Source organism: Peromyscus leucopus, chromosome 19 (assembly GCF_004664715.2).
Source record: "Peromyscus leucopus breed LL Stock chromosome 19, UCI_PerLeu_2.1, whole genome shotgun sequence".
In the NCBI taxonomy this organism is placed as follows: Eukaryota; Metazoa; Chordata; class Mammalia; order Rodentia; family Cricetidae; genus Peromyscus; species Peromyscus leucopus.
The window spans coordinates 54,026,395-54,038,194 of NC_051079.1; positions in this window are offsets into that span (position 1 = coordinate 54,026,395).

An 11,800-nucleotide genomic window follows, 5' to 3' on the forward strand; every position below is an offset into this window, starting at 1 on the left:
CTGCCTCATCCTCTTAGGTGCTGAGATTACAGGCACAGGCCACCAGGCCTGGCTTTGCCTGGTTTTACTTACATGAGCGAAGGCCCAAGTCCCAGTGGAGACAGGGAGAGCTGCAAGCCTTCTCATGGGAGGTTTCATCAGACTTGAAAACCAGTTTGACAGGATGGGAAGATCACAGGTCAGGAGTTGGGAGACCAAGGCATGAGTGCTAGCCCTGGGCTTTCCAATTGGAACCTCAATCCCCTTCTAAGGCCCTGTGTGCCACCATGCGCTGTGACAACATCATTGGATAGGATCGCTATGGTTACCAGTCATGATCGAGGGAAATGTTAGGCGGTGTTACTTTTTGAAGGAACGTTATGTAGAGACTCCTGGTTAGGTGATTAAAACAGGTTCAGGAACTGTGACAGTTTATCCAGCTGCTCTGAGGCATGCTGTCTTGGAGTCTCAAACTTTAAATTGGTCTGTGATGTAATCATTAGTAAACCAAGCAAGAGAGCCCAGGCAACTTGGGTCAAAAGCTTTAAGAGAGAACAGAGCATATGCTATATTACAAACTTGAGTTTCAAGTTCAAAATGGAAGTCATATTTCATAATGTACTTAAATGTATCTCATTAGATTGAACTTAAATACTTCAGGAAGTCTGTTTTTCTTTTCTTTCTTTCTTTCTTTTTTTTTTTTGTAATATAGTGGGGCCGGGAGTGTAGCTCAGTTTCTAGAGAGCTTCCCTAACATGCACAAACCCCTGGATTTGACTCTCTGCCCTGCACACACAGGGCATGATGGCAGAGGCCTGTTCTCCTAGCACTTAGGAGGGAAGGCAGCAAGATCAACAGTCAAGGTCATTCTTTTCTCCATAGTGAGTCTCGGGCCAGTCAGGGTTATGTAGTGAGACCCTATCTTAAAAAAAAAAAACAAAAAATCCCATTGTTTAGGGCTGAAAAGACACTCAGCCAGCTCAGCGGCTCAGCAGTTGAGATCTCCAGGTGCTTTTGCAGAGGACCTGGATTCACTTCCCAGAGCTTACCAATGCCTGTAACTTCACTGCTAGGAGAGTCCATTCCCTCTTCTGGTTCCATGGGGACAGCATGCATGTGGTGCATACACATAGACGTAGGCACATACACATGCACATAAAATAAATAAGCATTGGAAATACGTGTATACAGAATTACAGTGTTGCACGTTACAATGAGACGAACTATTGCGTAGTCAACCGTCATCATTGTGGCTGAGATCTTTAGTCCTTGAAGCAATGGGAGGGGTGTGCCTTAGTAAAATGGGAGAGACTCTTCTTTCTTTCCTGTCACTTTTTTTTTCAATGTATACTAATTATACTGAGTAGTGGGTTTTCATTACAACATCTCTCTCTCTCTTTTTATATGCCTTGGTGTTTGCCATGGGTGTCAGGCCCCCTGAAACTGGAGTTATAGACAGTTGTGAGCTGCCAAGTGGGTGCTGGGTATTGAACCCAGGTCCTCTGGAAGAGCAGTCAGTGCTCTTAACTGCTGAGCCATATCTCCAGCCCCTCATTACATCTTTATCTCTCTCTTTCATATATATGATTTATCTATCTATCTATCTATCTATCTATCTATCTATCTATCTATCTATCTATATCTTATCTTATCTACTCTACATTATAAAATGTTTTATGTTCATATTGATTTGTTCGCGCACTCATGTCAAGATGCTGGTGAAATCAAGACATTATTACTTTTAGACTTTATTGAAGAAAAAGAGAGAAGAGAGAGAGAAAAGAGAAAGAAAAGAGAGAGAAAAAGAAAAAAAAAAAAAAAAAAAAAGAACAGAGAGGCATCGCTTTAGGCTGGGACGCCATCGCAGGCTGGTGACATAATTAAGGACATAATCCTTACATATGACTAAGACCTTTCTGGAGGTAGTGGCTGTGAACACCGAGAGTGTGAATGTGCAGGACGGCTCCAGGCAGCTGCTTATATTGTTATTCCTACAAACTCTGGGCAGGAGTTTGCTGGAGGACACATCTGTCAACCTCCCTGGAACATCTGGAACTTCAAGTGCAACAGTGCCAGAGCATTACACGTAGAACTCAAGACCGGTAATTCTTAGATTGACTCACACGGACTTTTCAAGAACTCGCTGGTTTTTAACCACATTGACTCTTCCTATTTGTATTACAAAACATCTTTCTAAGTGAATTTGCTTTTTTTAAAAAATGCGAACGATTGAACCATATGCGGCAGGAAAGCAGGTCACAGAATGTTTTAATTTCCTCAAGATGCGGATTTTAAATATTCTCCTCAGAAGCGGGTCTAGCTCAATAAGTTTTCTTTTCCTCCATTGAAACCGAATTCTGATCTGGCAGTAGATTTCGGTGTCTAAAACTTTAGAGCGCTCTCAGGAAAGCTATTGGAAACAGCTGTCTTGAATAGAAGTCTCCAGAGCTCAAAGCTGTGACTGATGGAAAAGCCAGAGAAGGGTCCACTTGAAGGCTCTGAGGTGGAGAGCACAGGCAGTTTCGCTTCTGATGAACAGCTGTTGATGCACTTTGCTCTCTAGGCAAGGCAGAAGGGCCCAGGGGACTTTGGGGTCATTTGAAATGCAGTCTTGAGAAGTTTGTGAGATCATACACTTACTAAAATATAGCATTAGCTTATCTCTTCAGAGCCGGAAGGTGTTGAGAAAGAATGTAGCCTTTGGGGTAATTCTTATTATTCTGTAAGTTTTTGCTTTTTTTTTTTTTTTTTGAGACAGGGTTTCTCTGTGTAGCTTGGGTGTCCTGGAACTCACTCTGTAGACCAGGCTGGTGCACCACCACCACTTGACTTAGTAAATAAACCTTAAAAACAAAAAAACAAAAACAAAAAACAAGGCACACACCTTTAATTCCAGCACTCAGCAGGCAGATCTCTGTGAGTTTGAGGTCAGCCTGGTCTGCAGAGTGAGTTCCAGGACACCCAAGGCTACACAGAGAAACCCTGACTCAAAAACAAACAAGCAAACAAACAAAAAACCGAAAGAAAGAAAGCCCATTTTTTTTGTTTGTTTACTTATTTCATGTTTGAGTGTTTTGCTTGTATGTACATCTGTGCACCAGGCAGGTGCAGGGAATAAAACCAGGGTCCTCTGGAAGAACAGCAAGTGCTCTCAACAGCGGAACTGCCTCTCTAGCCCACCTTCTAGCAACTATGAAACGCAGATCTGCAAGATCTGAGGGTGTGAAAACAACCCAGCTCAAATCTAGGTTTCTAATTGGACATTCTTCTTCCTCTCCTCTTCCTCCCCCTTTCTTTTTCCTCCCTCCCTCCCTTCTTCCCTTCCTCCTTCCTTCCCTCCCTCCCTCCCTCCCTTCTTCCTTTCCTTCCTTCCTTCCTTCCTTCCTTCCTTCCTTCCTTCCTTCCTTTCTCTCTCTCTCTCTTCCTCTTTCTCTCTCTCTCTCTCTCCCTCTTTCTTTCTTTCTTTCTTTCTTTCTTTCTTTCTTTCTTTCTTTCTTTCTTTCTTTCTTTCTTTCTTTCTTTCTTTCTTTCGTACTGAGGTTAAACCTAGGGCTTTTCTTCTACAGAGCAACATCTCCAGGCCTCTCTTCGTTTCTTATTTGGACACAGGATCTTACTAAGTTAGGCAGGCAGGCCTTACACTCACTTTGTTGCTTAGGCCTTAGACTTTGAACCTGTGAGCCCCCTGCCTCAGCCTTTGGGGTGGCTGGGACTGCAGGTTTCCTTAGGTCCTTCTCAAGCAGGGATGAATAAAAATCGACTAGCTTTCTAAGCCCGGATTTCTGCTGTTCTTGGTTCTTTGGCTCACACTATTTCCAGGCTTGGCCGCTCCGAGCCCTTTCCTGCTGAGTAAGCTGTGGAGTCCGGAGGCAACTGCTTTTCGGTGGGTAGTGGTGTTCGACCCATCCCAAGTGTGCAGCCTGCTCTTCCGGGCTTGTTAATGATTATTCTGAATGGTGGCTCCCGAGAGCGCGGCAGCGGGAACTGCCTTCCCTTTCTCTGGTTGCAGAGAGAGCAGGTGGACTTTCTTGCACTGTGAGAAGCAGACTACATTTCTCCCCATTTCAGAGGTGCTCTGCACCCCCACCTTCATCAGCAGGCTCTGGGCCCGCCTTTCTCTTGATGGATGATGTTACCCGAAGGTTGGGGATGTCTCTGGCTGGAACAGGCCACTGTGGAGAGAAGGCCATTAGTAGGAGAGTGGCTCTTGAGGAAGACCTAGCATGAGGAGAAAGGTAAGAAGAGCAAAATCCACCCATGACCTTCAACAAAAGCAGCAGCACACATGGTTTGAGCAGAAGTATGCTAAAGGCCAAGTTTCCCAAACTGAGCTGGTGTTGAAACTGCGTTTCAAACAAAGGAGCGGGGCAGATTTTTTTCTTTGTGTTTTGAGACTGCGTCTCACCATGGAGCTCTGGTTGTCCTGGGACTCACTCCATAGACGAGGCTAGCCTCAAACTCAGAAATCCACCTGTCTCAGCCTCTGGAGCGCTGAGATTAAAGGTATACGCCACTATGCTAAAGTATAAAGATTTTTTTTTTAATTACCAGGGATTAAACCCAGAGCCGCAAGCATACCAGTCAAGTACTATACTATATTCCCAGCTGTATTCCTCAGCCCTGAAAGATTTACTTCTTTTCTTCCAATGTTGGCCTCAGGCATGGTAGGCAAATGATCTACCCAGAGCTACATCCTCAGGCCCCCAAATTTTCAATATGCCAATGTCAATGAGAGTCTACATTTTCAAACCAATGGGTGTTTATTACTGTTAAACGTTATGCTCCAGGCCTGATTAATTTTTATGGATATGAAAAATGAATGCATATGATCTGTATCAACCCGAGACCCAATTAGTACAGGGAATTTTAGCAGTAATTTTAGAAATCATTGCTTGGAAATATATTATTATAGAGTGAACATTAGCTCTGCTTATGACTCAGATCTAAGACATGGCCGCTTTCATAATGAAGCTTTAGCAAATCATCTGTCTGCAAGTGGTTGTCAATGTAACAGGTAGTATGAACTTGTTACTTTTAGTATCCTGATATCATCTGTTAATTATTCAGGAAAGCATGCTATGTGTTTATTTTAGTGGCTGCTGACAAAAATAACTATGTTTGAGGAGGTTTCTAGTGACTCGTTTGAGTTGGGAGCATGAAAACAAACACTTGATTATTAAGGTAGTTTGAGCAGAAAATTGCTGAAAGCCATCTTCCCCAGAAACTGTTTCTTACTTTCTCTGCTTGACTGTTACATGACTACATATGACTATAACATGAACATGTGCTTTGTAAATATTTACTTGTTCGGATAAAAGGGCCATAAAAAATGACTCATTCTTGCTTTGAGAACAAGGAAGTTCATGAACATAAATCCTTTTGGTGACATCAACAAGGACAGACTTCAGTCTCCATCCCTGAAACCCTGTGTGTGTGTGTGTGTGTGTGTGTGTGTGTGTGTGTGTATGTGTGTGTGTGGTGTATGTGTGTGTGTGTGTTTATGTGTGTGTTTGTATGAGTGTTATATTGTGTGTGTGTGTGTGTGTGTGTGTTTGCCCATAGAGGTGTATGTGGAGGTCAGAGGTCAGTGTTGGACAGGGTCTTTTGCTGAACCTGGAGTTCTCTGTTTCAGCTAGACTGGCTGTTCCCAGGGAGCCCTTGGGATCTGCCTACCTGTGTTTCCCCGTGGTCACCTTTTCACGTGGGTGCTGGGCGTGCAAACAGAGTGTTCCTGCTTATCAAGCAAGCACTTTTCCCCCTGAGCTACCTGCACACCCCCAGCCCTGACTTCAGTTTTGATGTCAATCCTGAGCATTCATTCTTGTAGGGCTGAGCGGCTACAGAAGCACAGGGGCATTGACTATGCTACCTAAGGAAACCCTAGGTATATACTTGGGGCATCAGTATATACGTGGAGGCATCAGTATATACGTGGAGGCCTTAGTATATGCATGGAGGCATTGCTATATGTATGGAGGCGTCAGTATATTTGTGGAGACATCAGTATATGTGTGGAAGCATTAGTATATACATGGAGGCATAAGTATATACATGGAGACATTCATGTTCTCTCTTTAGAAGCAGAAACTGAGTCCAGTGAAGTGTTATTGCTGTAGGTTGAGGACAAGCCCGGAGAAATGATTAGAATTCTTGAGTTTTAACAAGCTGTCATGGCCCCCTAGGTCTGGTTTTCCCCTAAATTAGGTCAGAGACCATAATATCAGCTGGAAAAGACATCTCTTTCTTTAATTTTAATTTTATCCTTGCCCTCAAAATGCATACACAGCTTCTACAATATCAAAATACTGTGATTTAAAGGGAAGAAGTATTTAAAAATTTCTCCCAATACTATGCTTATTGGATTTGTGGTATGATAGATTAATCAACTGTTCAGCCTAAGAAGGCTCTTTTTTGTTTGTTTGTTTTGGTTTTTTCGCTTTTTTTGAGATGGGGTTTCTTTGTGTAGCCTTGGCTGCCCTAGAACTAACTCTGTAGACCAGACTGGCCTCAATCTCACAGAGGTCCAAGTGCCTCTGCCTCCCACATGCTGGGATTAAAGGCGTGTGCCACGACTGCCTGGCCTAAGAAGGCTCTTAATGATAATTAGAGTGTATTATAAAAGACTAGATCAAGTACAAGTGCTAATCAAGTCATGTATTAGAGCAGAGATGCTTTAACATTTTAAAATATTTCTTTATTATTACTATTTTTGTGTGTTTATGTGTGCGTACATGCCACAGGAGGCGTGTAGAGGTCAGGGGACAACTTCTCTCCGTCTGCCATGTGGGTCCCAAGGATCGAACTCAGGACATCGGGCTTGGTGGCAAGTACCTTGGCTCACTAAGGCCCCTTGGCTGTCCCTACAGCAGAGGTTCTAGAAGAAAAGGCTCCTATGCAGTGAAGCTGAGTAGATATTCCTGGATGTATGCACTTATTTATCTTCAAGATTAATGGTAAACAGTGGCTTTTCTATAATACTCTATGGAAGTCAGTTCAATATTCTCAAGGAGGTAATAAGGAAAATCTTTTGATGAAAATACTTGTCCCTGGCTTGGATGGCAGTAGAGTGTAAATGCTGGCAGTGACCGTGTTCAGTACTCTTACAAGTTGACCTTTATTTTTATTGTTTTAAGAAACAACGTGTATATTTAATTTAGAATAAAGATATTTAATATTACAATTATCCACATAGAATTGAGTTGAAAAATTTCCATCTAAACATGAACATCCAGCCATGCATGGTGGCTCACGCCTTTAATTCCAATGCTCAGGAGGCAGAGACAGGCAGATCTCTGTGAATTCCAGGCCAGCCTGGTCTACATAGACCCTTCTAGGCCAGGCAGGGAGGGCTACATGGTGAGACCTTGTCTCAAAATGACAACAACCCAGTGATAACAATAAAAAGGGACATCCAGTCGGGCACGATGTCCCCTGGAATCCCAGCACGCAGTAGGCAAGAGCATTGAGGGTTTGTGACTGTGTAACTAGACTGTGTCTCAAGAATCAAAACAGAGAGAAAACGCGTTTTGAGCTTAAACCTATCACGTTCTGCTGACTCTCATTTTGTCTGTTCTGAGATTACATTCGCATTTCTTGGGAAGTTGGAATGTGTACCTTATAGATTGAGTCAGTGGCGTCTCTTAACTTACTTACTTGCCACAAGAATGGGGAGAATTTTTTTTTTTTTAACTTTCTGACTGTCGGTGTTTTGCCTGTTTGCATGTCTGTGAACCATTTACCTGCTGGTACAATTGGAGGCCAGAAGAAGACATTGAATCCCCTGGAACTGGAGTTAACGGTGGTTGTGAGCCTGCCACGTGGATCCTGGGAATCAACCCCAAGCGCTCTGTAAGAACAACCAGTGCTCTGAACCCATCTCTCCAGCCCATTAGGATTTAGTTTTTAAGTGTGTGTGTGTGTGTGTGTGTGTGTGTGTGTGTGTGTGTGGTGCCTGTGGAGACAGAAGAGGTGTCAAATCCCCCGGAGCTGGTTGTGAGACGCTTGGCATGGGTGCCAGGGACCAAACTGGCTTCTGCAAGAGCAGCAAGCACTCTACGACTGAGCCAGCTCTCCAGCCCCTGCTACTAAAATGACAGTGGGAACAGGCATATAGCAAAATGTTTTCACCGGCCTTTCGGGAAACAGCTCAGAGGTTGACATACTAACGCTTCTGAGTCATTTGAATGGTTTACAGGAAAAATCAAAAAGAATTAGTTCAAGTATCTCATGTGTTGAAGTTTTTTTATTCCCCCCTCTTTCCCTCTCTTCCCTCTTTCCTTCTACTGTCCGTACCCACCACCTTCTCTCCTTTTTTCTTCTTTTCTTTTTGACAAGGTCTCATATATCTCAAACCGGCCCCAAATTTGCTATGTAGTTGAGGCTTTGGGCTTCTGATCCTCCTGCCTCCTCCTGAGTGCTGGGATCTCAGATTTGTGTCACCACTCCTGGTTTTTGTGTTACTGGTCACTGAGCCCAGGGCTTCCTGCATTCTAGGGAAGCCCTTTATCATACTGTATCTCCAGGCCTCAAGTTATATTTATCTGTTCAGATATTATATTAATTATTAATATTATTAGTAAGATACTGAAACTCTTCAAATACATAGAGAAGAAACACACGCATTCGTTTAGCAGACGTCTACTGACTGTCTACATGATCTCTATGTTTGGGACATGTCAGAGAACTCTATGGGCACAATCCCTGGCTTTTCGGAAAACGTTCCAGCAGAAAAGACAGGCACCAAAGGGTTACCGCAGAGATGGTCATGTGTAGACAACAGGTGATGGCCCTTGTATGTGGATCCTGATTACTCTGCTAGCCTACAGAAGTGGGTGGCTGCATGTGGTCCAGACACTGATAGGCAGGTGGGTGGAGAGGGGGTGGGGGGTTTTTGAAAGTATCAGTGTTCTTAGCCTAAGAAGTCAGGCCAAAAGGGTGAATGTAGGAGAGGAAGTATTAAGATCGGAGGAACTGAAGATGTAAAAAATTAATTTAGATAAAAAAAATTATACAAGACCTATAAACATCCAAGAGATTAAATAGACCACATTTTGCCATATTTTGTTTAGATTTTTTTCAAAAATAGTTGCAGAAATAGTCAAAGAAACTCTTATTGATCATTTACTCTTCTCTCCTTATGAAGACTGATATTGATGTGTATGATTGTTGCTGATTTTTTTCTTCTTTCTTTCTTTCCAGACAAAATGTTGCCATGTGGGCCAGGCTGGCCTTGAACTCACTATCCTCTTCTCCCTGCCATTTGAGTGTTGGAAATATGGGCTGGAGCTATATATCACGGCTGGCTGATGTGTGGCCAGCATGCACAGGGCCCTGCTGTTACGGATCCAGTTGGATTGGCAGCGGCTTGCTTCTCTGAATAGCCACACGTAACAAACGTCCTTTGGACCTGTCCATAGCACTTCCACCGCTCGACTTTTTTGTTGAGGTCAGTGATGCCCATCACAATTACGTCATTTTCGCAGTGTGTCAGCAGATGACGACATCACATATGTTCACGATGTTGTGTAACCACCATCGCTAACTCTATTGAGAGCTCTTTCATTATTCTTCAAATAAACTCTGTCCCTTTTAAAAAACAACTACCCTCTCTCATGAGCCCTGGGAACCCCCCTATTCTGCTTCGGGGTCTCCGCCTCTCTCTCTCTCTCTCTCTTTTTTTTTTTTTTTTTTTTTTTTTTTTTTTAGGAGCTTCATTTAAATGAAACTGTGATGTTTATCCTTCTGTTTCTGCTTATTTCACTTACGACTGTTTTCCAAGTCCACCCATGTGGTTATGTATATAAAATGTTCTTTCCTCTTGACGGGGTAACATTAATGACCGACTTTTAGTAGATCTCTGTGAGTTCAAGGCCAGCCTGGTCTACAGAGTGAGATCCAGGAAAGGCGCAAAGCTACACAGAGAAACCCTGTCTCGAAAAACAAAAAACAAAAACCAAAAAAAAAAAAAAAAAAAAAACCAAAAAAAAAAAAAAACCCCCAAAAAACATACAGCAATAGTCAGCTGTGTGGGAGCAAGAGGGTGGAGGACGCAGAGCGCCGCAGTGCGATGCCTTCTGCCTTTCAAGGTCTGCTATCATCCCTAGCACCAAGCTGTTCTTCCTAAATTCTTTTTGAGGGACTTCATTAACATCTTGTACAAGCTGTACTGAATGTCATCTGCTAAGGGTGTGCACTGTCAAAATATCAGGGCCCTGGAAGGCTGCCAGGCTCCCTCTGAGCCGGAGCGGGTTGCCAGTGGTCCCCGTGGGCCGGAGGCGGGCAGGTGCTGGAGAAAAGGGCAACTGGGTCTCCACGGCAGCTGCTGCTTGCTGACCGGAAATAGGGCCAGCTGAGCAGGGGGTCGGGAAGGAATCTTTTGGTAATGGCTCCTGTAATTTCCCTCCTGGAGTGTAAACAGCCTTTAAAATGGCAGAGCCGCAAAGAGAAAAAATGCTTCTTGGTGATTAGGCTTTGTGTCTCCTGCTTCGCCGGATGGCTTCTGAAGTCTGAAAGACCTGGACTCTGGAATAGCGCCATTTAACAGGCATCGTGTTCTAGCAGAGACCCAGCTTCACCTTCCAGATTTCATCCTTCAGGAGATTCGGTACTCAGACACATTTGCTAAATAATGCTTGTAATGCACATTATTGATGATGATGATGATGATGATGATGTGCCATGGGGAATTCTAATTAAAACTCCCCTTTGTTTTTCAATTTTTTTTTTTTTTAATTTTTGGTTTTTCAAGATAGGGGCTCTTTCTGTAGCCTTGGCTGTCCTGGAACTCACTTTGTAGACCACAGAGATCCACCTGCTTCTGAGTGCTGGGATCAAAGGCATGTCCCACCACCACCAGGCTTGTTCTTCCAAATTTTCACCATTTTTTGTTTGTTTTGTGTTTTGTTTTGTTTTTCAAGACAGGGTTTCTCCATATAGTTTTGGTGCTTGTCCTGGCTCTCGCTCTGTAGACCAGGCTGGCCTCGAACTCACAGAGAACCGCCTGCCTCTGCCTCCCGAGTGCTGGGATTAAAGGCGTGTGCCACCACTGCCTGGCATCCAAATTTTAATTTAAATTTAAAGCAGTTATGAATGCTTTCTGAACTGGAGCCTGGCCCATTCCTTTTGCAGGGATCACTAATGTCAACAACAGGGGATACATCCCAGTTCGGGGGAGGCTCGTGTGTGCCACTGCCCATATAGACACCTCAGCTAGTATTTGCAGCTATCCTGTAAAGTAAACGGTGTCTGATTCACCTCTCTTATTTTCTAAGCGAGGAAGCTAGAGCTGGATGGAGCCGTGTAAACAGCCGAACTCCAGCTCAGACCCAACATTGCAAATGCCAGTGAGCATATTCTTACTCACGCTCTAGCATCAGATTATTAGAGGGGATCAAGACAGACAGGCGGCTGGAAGCCACCTTGTTAAATACAGCCCCAGAGACTGAGGCCCAGACTGCCAGCAGCCAGCCTCCCATCTCTTGGGGCTGGCGAGTTGTAGCGGGAGCTTGTGAAACATCTCCAAAGCCTGAAGACGCACATGCATTCATGAAAGGTTGCCCGTGGTTTCCTGCAAAGGGCCGCATGTTCAGTGGCTTCACAAAGCAAGGCCTTGTAAAAAATGAACACACCGAAGAAGGGTAAGCCGGGAGGCTATAGAATCACAATTTTTCTGGAAAGTGGGAGAATGGCTTGATGCGTCGATGGGTTGTTTCATTTTTGCCGCCGCATTCAACTCAGACTTCACGCCTGCTCTCCCTACCTGGCATCTCCTCTCCTCTGAGGCTGCCCGAAAATTTTGAGATACTGCCACCTAACAGCAAGA